General features: G+C 43.5%; 1 protein-coding gene across 1 annotated transcript in view; it reads right to left on the reverse strand.

Moving 5' to 3' along the window:
* The window catches only part of LOC146798535 (UTP--glucose-1-phosphate uridylyltransferase-like), an 81675-nt gene extending 71558 nt beyond the window's left edge, over positions 1 to 10117 (reverse strand). The window contains exon 1 of the mRNA XM_085625823.1: positions 9682 to 10117. The gene's annotated coding sequence lies outside the window, so the exon portion shown is untranslated. The remainder of the gene's footprint in view (positions 1 to 9681) is intronic.
* Positions 10118 to 15443: the final 5326 nt, after the last annotated feature.

Raw genomic sequence — 15443 nt, forward strand, 5'->3', positions numbered from 1 at the left:
TATTGCTCTGCTGATCAAATGAAGATGGCAAAAGTACACAGATTACTTGAGCTGTACTGCTTAGTCAGCAAAACCTTCAGAGTGCCCCAAAAGGCTGCAATTGTGTTCCCAAACATTAGCGGGCAAGGAAGATACTGCGAAATGTCGCTTCATCTAGTGGCACGCATTCCTGCTTCGCACCATGACCAGCATTGAAAAGGGGTGGAGCTATATATGTAACTCGCTGTGCAGAGACATCACCAACACATAGGCGTACAGAGGTTTGGAACACCAAATTGATGGTGGGAGAAGCTCCATACTCTATTGGCAGATGGCATCAGTATTTGATGGCAATGAAAGGACTATTTAAAGCAGCACAGATTTCACAAGCAGAAAACTATAAAAAAGAGACAAAAAAACTCACCAAGGATACGATGCCAAAATGCATTGAGGCACCTTTGATTACACACTACCAGATTAATCTTTTGCCCCCGGACAGGGGGGTTTTAAGGAGGGCCACTCCACAGTTGATCACTGTTTTGCGCTCTGGTTCATTGCGTGGACTTCTATAGAGCAGAGGGGCAGTTGTTCTGCTACTTTGTAGACATCCGTACAGCATTTGATTTAGTGGACCGTAAAAAGTTGTGGGAGATGCTGATTAGATACAACATCCCCAAAGAGTTGTTGATATTACAAGCGTTACATACCCGTAATTGGGCGCAGGTAATTCTGGATACAGAGGGGACCCCATTGCAGAAAATCCCAATTGGAAATAGGTTAAGACAGGGGGTGTTTTGGCGCCCCTATTTCACGCCTTATTTATAGCCGATTTACCTTCAGTCTTGGGTGATGCGAGGGGTGCCAGCCCTAAGCTAGATGGGAAACATATTGCGTGTTTATTGTATGCAGACGATATTGTAATAATAGATCAAACCGAGATAGGCCTGCAAAGAAAGCTAAATGTATTTAATGAATAATGCACACAAAAAGAATTGGTATTAAATATGGAAAAGACAAAGGTACTGAGCTTTGGTAAACGAGCAATAAGGTTTGGTTGGTTTTTGGGTCCCACAAAGCTGTAAAAGGTAACTGAATGTAACTATCTAGGGATGTGGTTTGAGGAAAATTTTAAGTGGCACACTCACCTAGATGCACTAAGAGTAAGGGTTCTTGCTTCAATCAGTGGATTGAAAAAATGTAACAGAGACTATGGAGATATGTCTGACAGACCGGTTTTAAAAGCTTATGCAGGCATGATACCACCACAGTTTCAATATGGTGCAGAATTGTTATATTTGAGAGGTAAAAATAGGTGGGATGTTGATGAAGGGAAATGTCTAAAAAATGTATTATCATTGCCCACGTCTTCAATGGTCCAGGCAGTAAGACTGGAAACCGGGATGATCTCATGGGATATAATGTCATGGATGGCGCTATTAAGATTCTGGCAGCGCCTGGGCTGTGGGGAAGTGCATAAAATATCACAGTGGTGTAGAAATTAGATTTTGCAGAGTGAGCTGAATTGTGCAAAGGGGACATGGGAACCCACAGAATCTACAGATCGAGATATAAAAAGAAGGAACTCAGGGTTCAAGGGAGAGAAATCTCTCACAAACTTGATCAACAATATCTCATGAAGAAAAAATCTGTACGCTTCATGGCTAATGCATGGCAAAATTAACAAAATTTCCCATATATTGATGTTCTCCCTTGCCATTGGATTAGAAGAGAATTATTAAGGCTAAGAATTGGAGTTAACACCTGCCATAGATCTTTTAACTGAAATGGAAAATTTGTAAATAACATGTGCCATTGGGATGTTCATTCAAAACGTTTTTTAAAATCCTTAAAGGTGTATAGAATTGAAATCTCTTTCATAGATATATATTTATAACAATTGGTATTTTAAATAGAATGGTGGAATGACTAATGAATTGTACAAGTATGTATTTGATTTTAGATTTTATTCAGATATGTTTTATATGAGATTGTATTTATAGATATTTTAGGTGTTTAAGGACTAATTGGTCCAAATAAACTTTTGTTTGAACTGAACTACAAGATTAATTAATAGCGATCAACAAATTAATTATTGAAACAATCAATAACATCTGGTGCAAAAATCATTAGTTATAACTTTGGGGCCCCCGTTCATCCCTTGTTCTGCCTCTCTGTAGGCTTCATCCTGCACCCGCTCCTGTCTTCAATGCTGTGACTATTATACAGTTGTATAATTTATTAACTCAAACCATCCCTTAAAACCAATACTCTTAGAAGACCATGGCAAGGAGCAGACCCAACCCTTCTGTGAAAATTATTCTCCTCTTCCCCTTGTTTAACTGCCAGGTCAAATTATTGAAAGGACGTGCTATGGTCAATACCAATAGCCAATTCCCTTGCCCTTGTCAATAAGCAAAAACAAAAAAGACAAACTTAAATCTTCCAATTGGTCTAATACAACACGTTCAAAACTAAAGTAGGAAGTCAGACTGACTGGAGGACCCGCTATTCCCACAAACTTGAACTGCAATACAAAAATAAGCCAACAATAAAAATTCAAACAACTCAGATAAAACTGTATTCAGCATGAATAGCTATTGCTAAAAACAAATAAAAAGAACCTTTTAAGATCCTCAATAAATTAACCACAGAATCTAATCTGTCTCTCCAGCTTCCTAATTTTGAGCAGTTTTCTAATGATCAAACCCAATATTTTGTCGATATAATGAATTTATTATGCTCACGTACCAAAGTATCTCCTGCCGCTTTTACCCTCAATTTGAAACCATATTGCACTCTCCACTTCTACTAGAAATATTTCCATAAATTACCTCTTGTGGATCTGTACCAATTTATTTACAACTTAAATGAGGTACTCCCTTTAAAACTGTTATAACATGACATCCCTGACATATGTAAAGCTATTTTCAGGATTATCAATTTATCCCTATGGACAGGTATAGTCCCTACTGAACTGAAGCAGAAAACCGTCAAACTCATTCTTAAAAAGCATAATTTAAGCCCAGTCCTCATGTCTTGTTATTGTTGAAGTTACACACCTTCCTGAACTAGCAAAATCTGGAATAGTGCTGTAGTCCACCAACTAGCTACATTCCTGGAGTGAAGCGTCCACCTTCTTATCCACGGGATCCCTGACCACCGCCTCCTCAGCCAACGATGTACGACCCACCAGACTGGCCACAAAAGAATTGATAGGAATGGAGTCAGGCAAGTCCATAGCCATATCCTGAAGAGGGTAGAGTTTGGCCATCAACCGGGGATGCATAATGCGATCAGGGTCCTTCCACTCCCGTTTAAGAACCTCATGGATGTAGGGATGGACCAGAACGTTCACTGTAGCAGAGCTTTCAAACTGGCGAAGCAAGGAACCCCCAGAAGTGCTGGGAGCATCATCCCAAGGAAACCCCATATTGGACTTGACATGTTTCAACGAATCCGGCAACATATCCATGTCAGTGTATTTACCCTTATGTTCCTCACCCCCTATACTCTCGTACTCCAAGTCAGAAGAATGAGAAAGTGGAGCACATACAAAGCTCTTGGACCAGGGAGCACCACCCATCTCCAGCAAGGTCTCTTTAATCAAACGTTTAATTCTGGCATCATCACCCTCCTTACGACGCTTGGAGCGCGCAGGAGAGGACGAGGAAGAAGACCCAGAAGAAGAAGAGGAGGAATACTCCACATGCCTGCTCTTTTGTGAATGTTTACCCATGCTCACAGGGCCTGGCAGCAGGAAATGACCAGGGAGCAAAAACAGCACACCCTGACCAGCAAGACACCAGAACTAACCAGAAACAGTCTTCAGCCAAACACTGGAGTGCGCCCGCAATGACAAGCAAGGAACAGGGAAAAAGGCGAAGCAGATGCCTGGAATGAGGAATCCCACAGGTGACACCAATGAAGACGCACAGTGCATCCAGACAAAAAGTCGAACCCCGAGCCCAGGAACTCACATTTATACCCAGAAATCACGAGGCTGGCCTTAAAAAAGGCAGAAAACCGCTGCGCAGTATTTACAAGCAGGCCGGCAATCACCAGGGTCACAGCCGCACAGCACCGCAATGCCTGACTTCCTCTCCCAACATCGCAGAAGTCAGGCAATGGCTGGTCCAGGAAGCAACCCGGTCCCTGAGTACCGCCGAAGAAGCAGATCTGGAACCGCCGCACCCGACTTGCCCGGCAACCCGGGAGGCGCGGCGCAGACTCCACACCCTGCTCGACTGCCCAGCCAGCAGGATAAAGGCTCCAAACCAAGTCTCCCCCAAAGAATGAGGACACAGGAGGGCAGAGGAGCCAGCATGACACCCCCCAAGCCCAGCAGGGAGGGAGTCAAGAGAACAGCGACGTCCCCGCCGCCCAGCATCAGAAATGGTAAGTACCAGGAGCCTCCAGCACATCCTTCATACTGTCGGCAGACAGAAAAAAGAACAAGAGGAATTCTGGGAAGGGTACGGTTATGTACTCCCAGTGGGAGGGGGAGGGGTGGTACCTGCATTCCTTTGTTCTTTTTTGTGTTGGTGCGATAGATGATCTCACTTGTTAATATGAAGGGGACGAGGACAACGGGACCCGAAGTAATGAAGATTACCGGTAAGTAATAGGATATTCCCTGATCTTAATCCGCCTGTCACCTGCATTTGACACAGTTGAACACAATTTACCTATTTCCAGACTCAACTACTAAGTATCGAGGGAACGGTCCTTCATTGAGTCACCTCTTTCCTTGCTAACAGATCTCAAAAAGTTCACCTAAACAGTTTCATTTCACATTCTTCTACTACCCATTGAGGAGTTCCCTAAGGCTCATTTTTATATCATACCCATTCAACAACTATGTCCTTCATCTGCCTCACAACATAAGAAATGTTAGTTACAACTTTTTTACATGCTCTGATGATTGGCAACTAATCTTCTGCCTTTAAGGAGGCAGTGCTACACCTGGCACGCTTACAAATTGCCTGTGCAGCGTGATGAACTGAATGGACCTCAATTGAGATCAATTTCTAAAAAACTGAAATTCTTATGGTAGGCAATGACCCATAAATCTGGGCATCAAAAACATGACCTTCTACACTTGGATCTTTTTCACCTCCTAGGCCTTACGTTAAACGTTTAGGCATACAAATAGGTGCCCAACCGACAATGTTTTCCCAGGCACTGGTCGTGGTCTCCTCCTCTTCAATATATGTGTATAAACTCAAGCAGAATCTGCATCACCTCTCATCTGATGGCAGAAGATCTGTCGTTGTGGCAATAACTGCCTCTATATTATAACACTGCAACTTTTTGTACCTTGGCATCTCTAAATATCTTATTCACCGTGTTCAATCCATTCAAAAAACAGGCAGCACGACTGCTGGTCTCTGCTCCCTGTTTTGCCTCATCTAAGCTCATTCTCTACAATTGCATTGGCTACCTAAACACAACAGAATACACTTTTAAACTCTATGTCTAATTCACAAATGCTGGCATGGTAACAGTCCTGGGTGTTTAAAGAGTAAGATTACTACACACTCCCAGACACAGATATGAATGATCTTATTTATCATCCTCTGATTATCTTGTTCAGTTCCACAAAAAACGCCTCCTATGGAGGAAAAGCATTTTCCAAACCTAGGCTAACTGATTAAACTGCAACTTGAACTGAAAATTACCACCTCCCAACAATTGTTTATGAAGAAACTCAAAACTTTTCTCTTTTCGCAACCATCTTAATAACCACTCCTCTCCTTAATCCCCAGAACCAAGGGACCCTAGGGTGAAGGCAACACGTTATAAACACCGCTTCTATGCTATACTTTCTCCTGCCAAGACACGTCATATGAATGACGTCTTTACTCACCCATGATCTAATCCTCATAATAGAAGCCATCAACCCTCTAATCCTCATCATTATTGCCTCCACAGTAGACCCCCCACTCCTAAAAAAGTCAAAGTCTTCTCACCACAGAAATTCCTAAGCCATAATTCATCTCCCGTTCAAGGTAAAAAAACTGAAAAGGCAATTGTTAATCAAATTGAAGTACGTTGGGACACACATAGCCTCCTGAATAATGATTGGGTGTCTGGCTGCGTTGTGCCATTGGAAACCTCATCATCCAATGAAAATGAAACCCCAAAATACATTACAATCCACCATGCCCACTTGCTTTGATACATTTTTGCATCATGTCTACACACACACTGGACCACTCCTTCCTTCACATAACTCTTGTTGCCTGCGTGGATATACTGGGAATCAGTTCTGGTTGTCTCTTTCCTTGAAGGAATCTCACAAATCCTTCTAATGGGAACATCCTATTTCCCTGCCCAATCAATCAATTACTTCTGGATTCCCAGCTCCATTTTAACTCTTAACTCCACAATTTTGTTTTCAACTTCTACATGTTAACTTATGTTACTCTATTTTATATAGTGCCAACCATCATTGTGCTGGCACCACAGCACATTCTATATATAGGTGCCCTATCATGCAGTTCCTGGAAGGCCATCAATCGAACTGCAGAAATAAATGTTGGGTATTGTGTACCCCTTTGCTGGTGTTTAGGTATGTGTGGTGAGTGGAGGCTATTCCTTATTCAGTTTTGTAATGGTTTCTGTGAAGTATTGTATTGTATTGTATTGAAATTTATAAAGCGCAGGCTGTGACCCTGCGGGTATCCAGGCGCATGGACAGAATGGAATCACCAATGCTGAGGGGGGTCGATCAGGGGGCCATCAGGCTACTGGAAAGAGACAGGTCTTAAGGCTCTTTCTGAATTCCATTAGCGAGTTCATCTGTCTAATCCCCTGAGGGAGCTCGTTCCACATCCGAGCACCCACCACACTGAAGGCCCTTCCGCCCATCCTTGATCGTTTGAATCTAGGTTGAACCAACAGACTGGCGTTAGAAGAACGCAACTGTCTTGTGGGGGAATAGCGGGTAAAGTGCTTAGACATTCTCCTCTAAACAAAAGATGACACCCAAGACATGTAACAGAGCTTTACCTTCATGTCTTCCTTGCCACAACTCAATCAAGGATGTAGTCAATGTACCTCAAAGTCAGACCCACAAAAACTGGGCTCATTCTACTCTCCTACGGTAAATAAACCTAGGATATCTAGATGTGACTTGTCAACAAGAAACTCAACAACTTCTCCCCCACCTTCAAACCCTGAACCAAATCACTTGGGTTTGCACAGATGTGAAACCATCTTGTACCAATGTGATTTGCTCAAAAAATATTGTATGTCCCACCCATTAACTTTCACCACAAAATCTAGGATCTCATATTCCTGAAAACAGGTTGCAGCAGCATGCTTCTCACGTGTCTGCCAGAATTCTTCACATCCCCCAATATGGGATTTCTTCATGCTGCAGCTCAAATTATTCCATCAAATACAAGTATATCAGACCTAAGCACACTCCTCTAGCTTCCAGTTCAGCCCTAATTCTCTTCAAAACATTTGAATCCCTATTCAAAGCCCTTAGCATGACAGAGACCCCTGTGCAAGCTAGAAATCTACAGATCTGAGAAAGAGAAGGTGCACAAATAAGGCTGTCATCTGACTAACATATCCCCCACTCAAATTACTTACTTATTTCACTATACTAATTCACCAATAATCCTTTATGGGTTCTGAAGTAGCGTGCTACTTGCCAAAAAAGCGCTTCAACACCCCTCAGGGGTAGCAAGCGCTATATAAATGCAAACCTTTTTCCCTTCTCTATCCATCCACTATCCTTCCCAATCCAAATAACCGACTAACATATCCATCACTCAAATTACTTTCATCTTTCCCTATACTAATTCACCACTAATCCTTTATGGGTTGCCAAGTAGCGTGCTACTCGCCAAAGCTACTCACCAAAAAAGCGCTTCAACACCCCATCAGGGGTAGCAAGTGCTATATAAATGCAAAACTTTTCCCTTCTCTATCCCTCCCCTATCCTTCTCAATCCAAATAACTGACTAACCTATCCACCACTCAAATTACGTTCATATTTCACGATACTAATTCACCACTAATCCTTTATGAGTTCCGAAGTAGCGTGCTACTCGCCAAAAAAGTGCTTCAACACCCATCAGGGGTAGCAAGCTGTATATAAATGCAAACCTTTTTTTCCCTCTTCTATCCCGTCACTGTCCTTCTCAATCCAAATAACTGACTAATATCTCCACCACTCAAATCACTTTCATATTTCACTATACTAATTCACCACCCATCCTTTAAGGTGCGAGCGTACTACTCGCCGAGAAAGCGCTTTGACGCCACATCAGGGGCTGTAAGCACTATATAAATACAATTACAATTACAATACAATCTGTAAACACAGATTCAAAGGTATCAACTGCCAACATATCTATTGTACATACATTTCTTCCAGCACAAATATGGCAGGCCCTTAAACTCCTAGCAAGAACTTAACCCAAATATGCAATGACTGAAGTCTAAATAGTACATTGATCCAGTCCTCCAACAGGTACAAAGTGATGGGATTTAGGAACTTCAAACATGCTAACATTTTTGAAGGATGCATTTGTGCATGGTTGTAAATTTGCCCAGTAGTTGTCACTACGTTTTAGCTGCTCCTGTGTTTTTTGGTCTGTGTTTTCACGTAGCACACAGACAAATCTCTCAAACTTCGCTCACACAACGTACAACATCCTAACTCTCGCCAGCAGCCTTGCCCCCTCCCCAGACAGCTCATCGTTACCCACCACTCAAATTACTTTCATATTTCACTATACTAACTCAACAATAAACCTTTATGGGTTCCGGAGTAGTGTGTTACTTGGGAAAAAAAGCCCCTTGACGCCTCGTCAGGGTTACTAAGCGCTATATAAATGCAATTACAATACAATACAATAGTAATGCTCATTATGGAACCTCGATGAACCAACACTGGATCCCTGTGCTCCCCATCTCCCTGTTCTCTTGCAAACAATTCAAAATCCAATCCATGCAAGATACCTTGGTACATCTGTACCCCAGGCACATTGCTTGATTGCCTACCCCACTCTCCCACCCTGTGTAAAGCGCCCCGTTGCTTCTCCAGCTTGATGCCTGTTTCACAAATGCCCCTGCACAAAAAGAAAATAAACATGGAACGAAGGGCGCACAATCTGCCAGAGGTCGGTTAAAGGCCAGTGCAGGAAGGAGGAGTTGGAACTATGCAGGAAGAAAAGTGAAACCAGGTGAAGGGAGGTGGACACGTGCCTGGAGAGCAGCGTGGACGTCTGCAATGGTCAGTAGAGTGGACATTTACAGGCAGAAGATGAAAACAAATAGAGAAGTGATGTGAGAAACCGACTGAAGGATTAAATAGCCCAGGAGGAGGAATAGGATGGAATCTACAGAAGGAAACCGATGCGAGCTGCAGAATGAAAAGGATTTGAAACAGGATGCAGAATGAGACCTGTAAGAGAAAGAGTGTGGAAATCTGCTAGGGACAGGGGTGGAAACGTACACGAGAATGTAAACTTGCAGCAAGGTGGCGAGGGAAAGCTGCAGGAGAAAAAAGATGGAACCTGCTAAAAGAAAAGAAGAAAAACACATGTAAGGGAGTGCGGTATTCCCCCCCCCCCCCTTCTTTTTTTCTCTCGTTTTTATGTTATTCCCTTATCCTTCTCGGCGTCCCGCTATTCCTAACCTTCCCACCATCCTTCGAACGTGGAACCCAGCTACCAGTCTTACCTGTCCTGCGCTGACGTGGTCGAGCTCCCGCGGCTCTAGCTGGTTAAATGCCACTGTAGATTAATGTTGCTTTGTTTCGCGGGTCTATAGCAATTAACGCCAGATCCGTCGCGTTACTGAAGTTATTTTTAAGTTTCTTGTCAAGAAGTGCCGTGGTTCGCGTTGTGCGTTGCTGGGCTCACGCCCGCTTCGAGGGGGTTCTTGGCTTGGTGTTACTGGGACACGTCTCGTCAGTATGGTGCCAAGAATGGGCCGGAGGTGCTGTCGGATGTCCTTTCAAACCTCCTAAATTACCTGCCCAGCCCCAACTCACACGTAAGGGGCACCGGCCAGGGTGAGGCAGGGCACAGTGACGCCCCTTACGCCGCTCCTTGTTGCCGAGCAGCGCGGAAACTTTCTACGCACTAACTAGCCCATCCCCGAGGCTCCAGGATGTGAACATGACGTTGCTGCCCTCGGTGCCTCACTACTAGCAAATCGAGCAAACTATGCAGTGGAAAAGTGAGACATAGCCCCAGGCACCTGCCACTGACCCGAGTCACGTGCACAGCAGAATCAGCATTCGAAGACAACAAGCCTTCCATTGTGTGTGTAGAAGTCCGCTTTAATGAGATAGGGGTAAATCAAATTACTCAACCCCTGGCATCTTGCCATACAAACTAATTTACCCTGATTTAGCCTCACTGCATTGTAACAAATAACCATTCCGTGCCTACCAACATTTTAGAAGAGAAAAGAGGGATATTTTAAAAAAAGAATCGGGACAATGTATTTCTCCCATTGACTTCTACTGTGGCCTGGATCAGGTCTATTCTCATATGGAACTTGCAAGTGTGCTGCGGCAGGATCGGATACCAGAGAACCATATATACGTTTTCTTTTCCTGTCAGGAGCACGGAGAAAGCGGGAATGGCAAGCATTGACAGCATGGGAAAATGCTGTGCACTAGCCTGCAGGAGCAGGTCACTGCAAGTGCATACTCTTAGTCAGGCAAGACCAGCCCCCGAGGAATGTGGTTTTTTGGTAATCAGGAATTGGGAGGTGGGAGACAAGCCTTGAAAAGGGTAGTCTCCGACCTGAATTGGGGGGGGCTGGCATGTATGCCATCCACCTTCCCCCTCCTCTAAAGAACGCCTCACATACCCAATGCCAAACACAACTCTCCAGTCTCTCCTCACTCTAGATTTCACCAAACCAAAAATCCTGCATGTCCCCCAAACATTCCTTTCCTTTTTCGTTTCCAAGCGCCTCTCTCCCCCCTTCCGTTGTATTTCTTTATTGTGTCTTAACCCGGCCAATTGTCTTTGAAAGAACTTTAAATTGTTCAACTACCCGCTAACGCCAAAACCTGCTAACCAGCAACTCAACACAACATAAACCCCCAAAATTCGCACCTGTCCCACCAAAAACCTGCGACTCGAGCCAAAAATGTGTCCAAATTTCCCAGTAACATCTAGCCTTTTCAAGTAGAGGGTGGGTGGGGAACCTTCCTAACTCCGCTAACCGCGCAACTTTTCAACACTAATGGGCCTTATCAGCAAGAGACCCCTAGCTAACCTAGCGCCGCTCCTCATGCCCACCTTAACCAATCCCTGCTCTCCTTTATTCCCAGACCGTGCCGCCCTCCCGAAATGCTGGACAAAATGCTAGACGCCCCCCCATGAATGAGAGACACCCTCTCAGGGGTTATCCCTAGTAACAGCATAAAAATAATATTATGTTATGCAAATTTGTAGTGCGCACTACACATGGAGAGTATCTTGGCACTAAGCATGTGTGAGTCTAGGCACACCCAGAGCCTAGTGGGGCTAATAAAAAACCCAGGTCTTGAGTTTCTTGCGCAAATCATGTAGGGAAGAGGAGGTTCTTATGAGCAGCAACGGGTCATTTCATGCTTTAGAAGTGATGTAGGAGACGGCTCAACTGCTAAATCTGGTTTTCCGTATGCGTGGGATGTCTGACAGTAGGAGTCCAGATGAGCGGAGGTGTCTGGAAGGTTTGTGAAAGCAGATGAGACTGTCGAGGTATGCTGAGCCAGTGATATGTAGTTCCTTGGAAGTGTGAGTGAGGAGTTTGAATTGTGCTAATTTGTGAATGAGGAGACTGTGGAGCTCCTTCAGGTGTAGTGTGATGTGAGCGCGGCGTGGGAGGTTGAGAGTGATTCTGGACACAAGATCTGAATGGTCTGCAGTCCCGGCATAGAGGGTGTTCCCGTAGTGCAACTTGCTTGTGACACATGTGAGTGTAACAGATCCTAAAGGGTGTTCCCGTAGGGCAGCTTGCTTGTGACAACGGTGTGTGTGACGGTTTTACAGGAACCATTTGAAAATCTGTAAGAAATTGTGGTTGTTGATTGAGGGGGCGGAGGGTGAAAATCCTGATCAAGCAACAACCACAATCCTTGCCAGAGTGAATAACAAAAATCACTAAATTAAACTGTGCTTAACCCTCTGGTAGCTTGGCACAGAAGCAGCCAGGCTTAACATAGAGGCAATGTGTAAAGTATCTATGCTATATGAGGGAAAGCAAGGGTCCTCTAAGATATTAATGACAGAGAACAAGTCAATTTATCTGTATACATGACAAATCAATTATGCATTAAGACACTGTTATACCCAGAGCAATGAAAACCTTTTTTTTTTAAGGAGAAGCAGGCAATAAGTATAAATAAATAAGAGATCAAGTGCTCACACACAAGTGAAAAAAGAGTGCAGTGATAAGTGACATGTGAAGGAACGGTGCATCAAAAATAAAAAGACATACGACTCCTTGTGTCTTTTCTCTATTTATAAGGTTCAGAGCGTGGAGTCTATTAACATCTAATTTCATTAGACTCCACTTCCTGAACCGTATAAATAGATATGCACTATTCCTTCACATGACACACCTCACTGCACTCTTTGTTCACTTGTGTATGAGCACTGGATCTCTTGATAAAATATCAAAATGCCAATATGAAATTAAAAAAATCCCTGACATAGGGTATCACCCCAGGCTCTCTTACATTTTGGGTTTACCATTGTTCATAATATTATTAAAGTATTTATGCAGCACACAAACAATAATAAAGTGAAAACACCAGCCACAAATATCCCAAACCAAGGTTGAAAAATAGAGGAAATTGTAATACATAAAATTAAACTAGAGCAACAAAAATCTAATCAGTAGAACCAGAGAAATATAATTTCTAATTTTTAGGTATATATAGTGCCTAAAAGCACAAGGGCTGTGAATGGAGACTTCTGTTTTGTCATAAGAACAAGAAGCGGTCGCAACAGTGTTAAAGCTTCAGATTGTCGAGTTTCAGTGACCTGCAAAAGAGCCCAGAACGGCACGTCGCGCGTTTTGCAACAATACAAGATAGCTGTCATACAAACATAACTTTGCGGGCATCATTCTGCAGTTACTATTGCTGTGCAATCCCCCTGAAGAAGGGATAGGATTATCCCGAAATGCATTGGGAAGACAACATCAAAGTTTATTTGTTTTTGTGAATATCATGTATAGAATGTCTTTAACGATAAGATGTTTTTGTTAAACACATGTCAATGATAAATGGATTACGGTAAAACACCCGTAATAAATGAGAAATGTACATAGATAATTTGTGAACAGTATGTTTTGAACTTTGGAACAGTATTGATTTAATTATTGTTAACTTGAGCAAACACAGTATTTGCACCCCAGGCTGTGTGGGAAAGGGCAGGTGAATGGTTACACTTCCTAAAAGCACAAGGCGCCACTCACCGCTATCTGTTCGTGCTAGACCAGTCAAACTCACAAGTTTAGGCTGATCCCAATATAGTGCAGACCAGATACAGGGACCAGGTTAGTCCTGAATGTAGATGGTCGTCGCTGTGGCAAGAAGAGCAGGTCTGGCATCGGGGATGATTGCCACTGCAGCACAAAGACCAGTCAGGCATCGTGGACAGTTGTTGGAGCTTAATTTTTGCAGTCACCAGTGATGGTGTTGTTGTAGCACAAAGTGCAAATCTTACACTGCTGGTCATTGCTGGCAGTCGTTTTAGCGTGAAGAGTTGAGTTCACCGGAGCTTCGCGTTTGAGGGCATCACTTATAGCAGTCTTGGCACAAATGGGCCAGTTTGTGGTTGCGAAGAGCCAAAAACATCAGGATTTCTCCTTTTCTTCCAGAGGAGTGCACTCTGATGCCAGCCATGGCTCCAGGACCATGGCAGGCACCTCTTTGAGGTTCAAGTACTCACTAGCAGAGGCCAGCAGGGCTTAGGTAAGTCCAGTTGCAGCAGGTTAGCTGGGCAGTTTCAGGGAAGCCTTTGGAAGATCTTGTGTCCCTGTAGCTCAGAACAGAAGGTCACATACTGACCCCTGGAATCATCAGGTTAGCTTGGCATGAAGAGAGCAGATCCAGTCTTCCTTCTCAGAGTGGAAGGCAGGCCTGAAGCAGCAGGGCAGTAATCTGGGCAACAAGGCAATCCCTCTCCGTGTGTCCACAGGTCCATGAGTGTACTGATGTGTGGTTCAAGAGGCCCAATATTTATACCTGTGCCAGCCTTTGAAGAAGGGGAATCTTCTAGGCTACCCCCCCACCCATTTGGTTCTGCAAAGTTCCTTCCTTCCCCGGTAACGGCTTTAAGAAGTATGGGGTGACAAAAGGCTATTGTCAGGTTCCTTTTTTTGTGGGCTAGGGGCCCTTTGAAATGTATGTAAGTCATGGAACAGCTTCGCCCCAATCATCCTGCCAACACCAAACCCCCTCTGGATTACTGCCTGGGAGGAACACACAAAGCCCAACAGTTAAGCTATTTCACAGTCATGTGATCAAGGACACAGGCAGCAGCCACCGGGGAACAACCTTTACAACGCAACTTTTACAACGCACTACACTTACAACGCATTTTTTACAACGCACAATCCATTACAACGCATGACATTACAACGCATGACACTGCAACGCATTTTTAAAAACTACCTTTACAACGCATTCCATTACAACGCATACTACCATTACAACGCATACCATTACAACGCATAATATAGTAATTTTTACCCCTATACTATCCAACACTTACCCTACTGTTGCACCCCCTGGAGTTAGAATAGTAATTTTTACCCCTATACTATCCAACACTTACCCTACTGTTGCACCCCCTGGAGTTAGAATAGTAATTTTTACCCCTATACTATCCAACACTTACCCTACTGTTGCACCCCCAGGAGTTAGAATAGTAATTTTTACCCCTATACTATCCAACACTTACCCTACTGTTGCACCCCCTGGAGTTAGAATAGTAATTTTTACCCCTATACTATACAACACTTACTCTACTGTTGCACCCCCTGGAGTTAGAATAGTAATTTTTACCCCTATACTATCCAACACTTACCCTACTGTTGCACCCCCTGGAGTTAGAATAGTAATTTTTACCCCTATACTATCCAACACTTACCCTACTGTTGTACCCCCTGGAGTTAGAATAGTAATTTTTACCCCTATACTATCCAACACTTTCCCTACTGTTGCACCCCCTGGAGTTAGAATAGTAATTTTTACCCCTACACTATCCAACATTTACCCTACTGTTGCACCCCCTGGAGTTAGAATAGTAATTTTTAACCCTATACTATCCAACACTTACCCTACTGTTGCACCCCCTGGAGTTAGAATAGTAATTTTTACCCCTATACTATCTAATACTTACCTTAAATGCAATTTAATATTATGCGTTGTAATGGTATGCGTTGTAAAGGTAGTATGCGTTGTAATAGAAATGCGTTGTAAAGGT

This window comes from Triturus cristatus, chromosome 9 (assembly GCF_964204655.1).
Source record: "Triturus cristatus chromosome 9, aTriCri1.1, whole genome shotgun sequence".
In the NCBI taxonomy this organism is placed as follows: domain Eukaryota; kingdom Metazoa; phylum Chordata; class Amphibia; order Caudata; family Salamandridae; genus Triturus; species Triturus cristatus.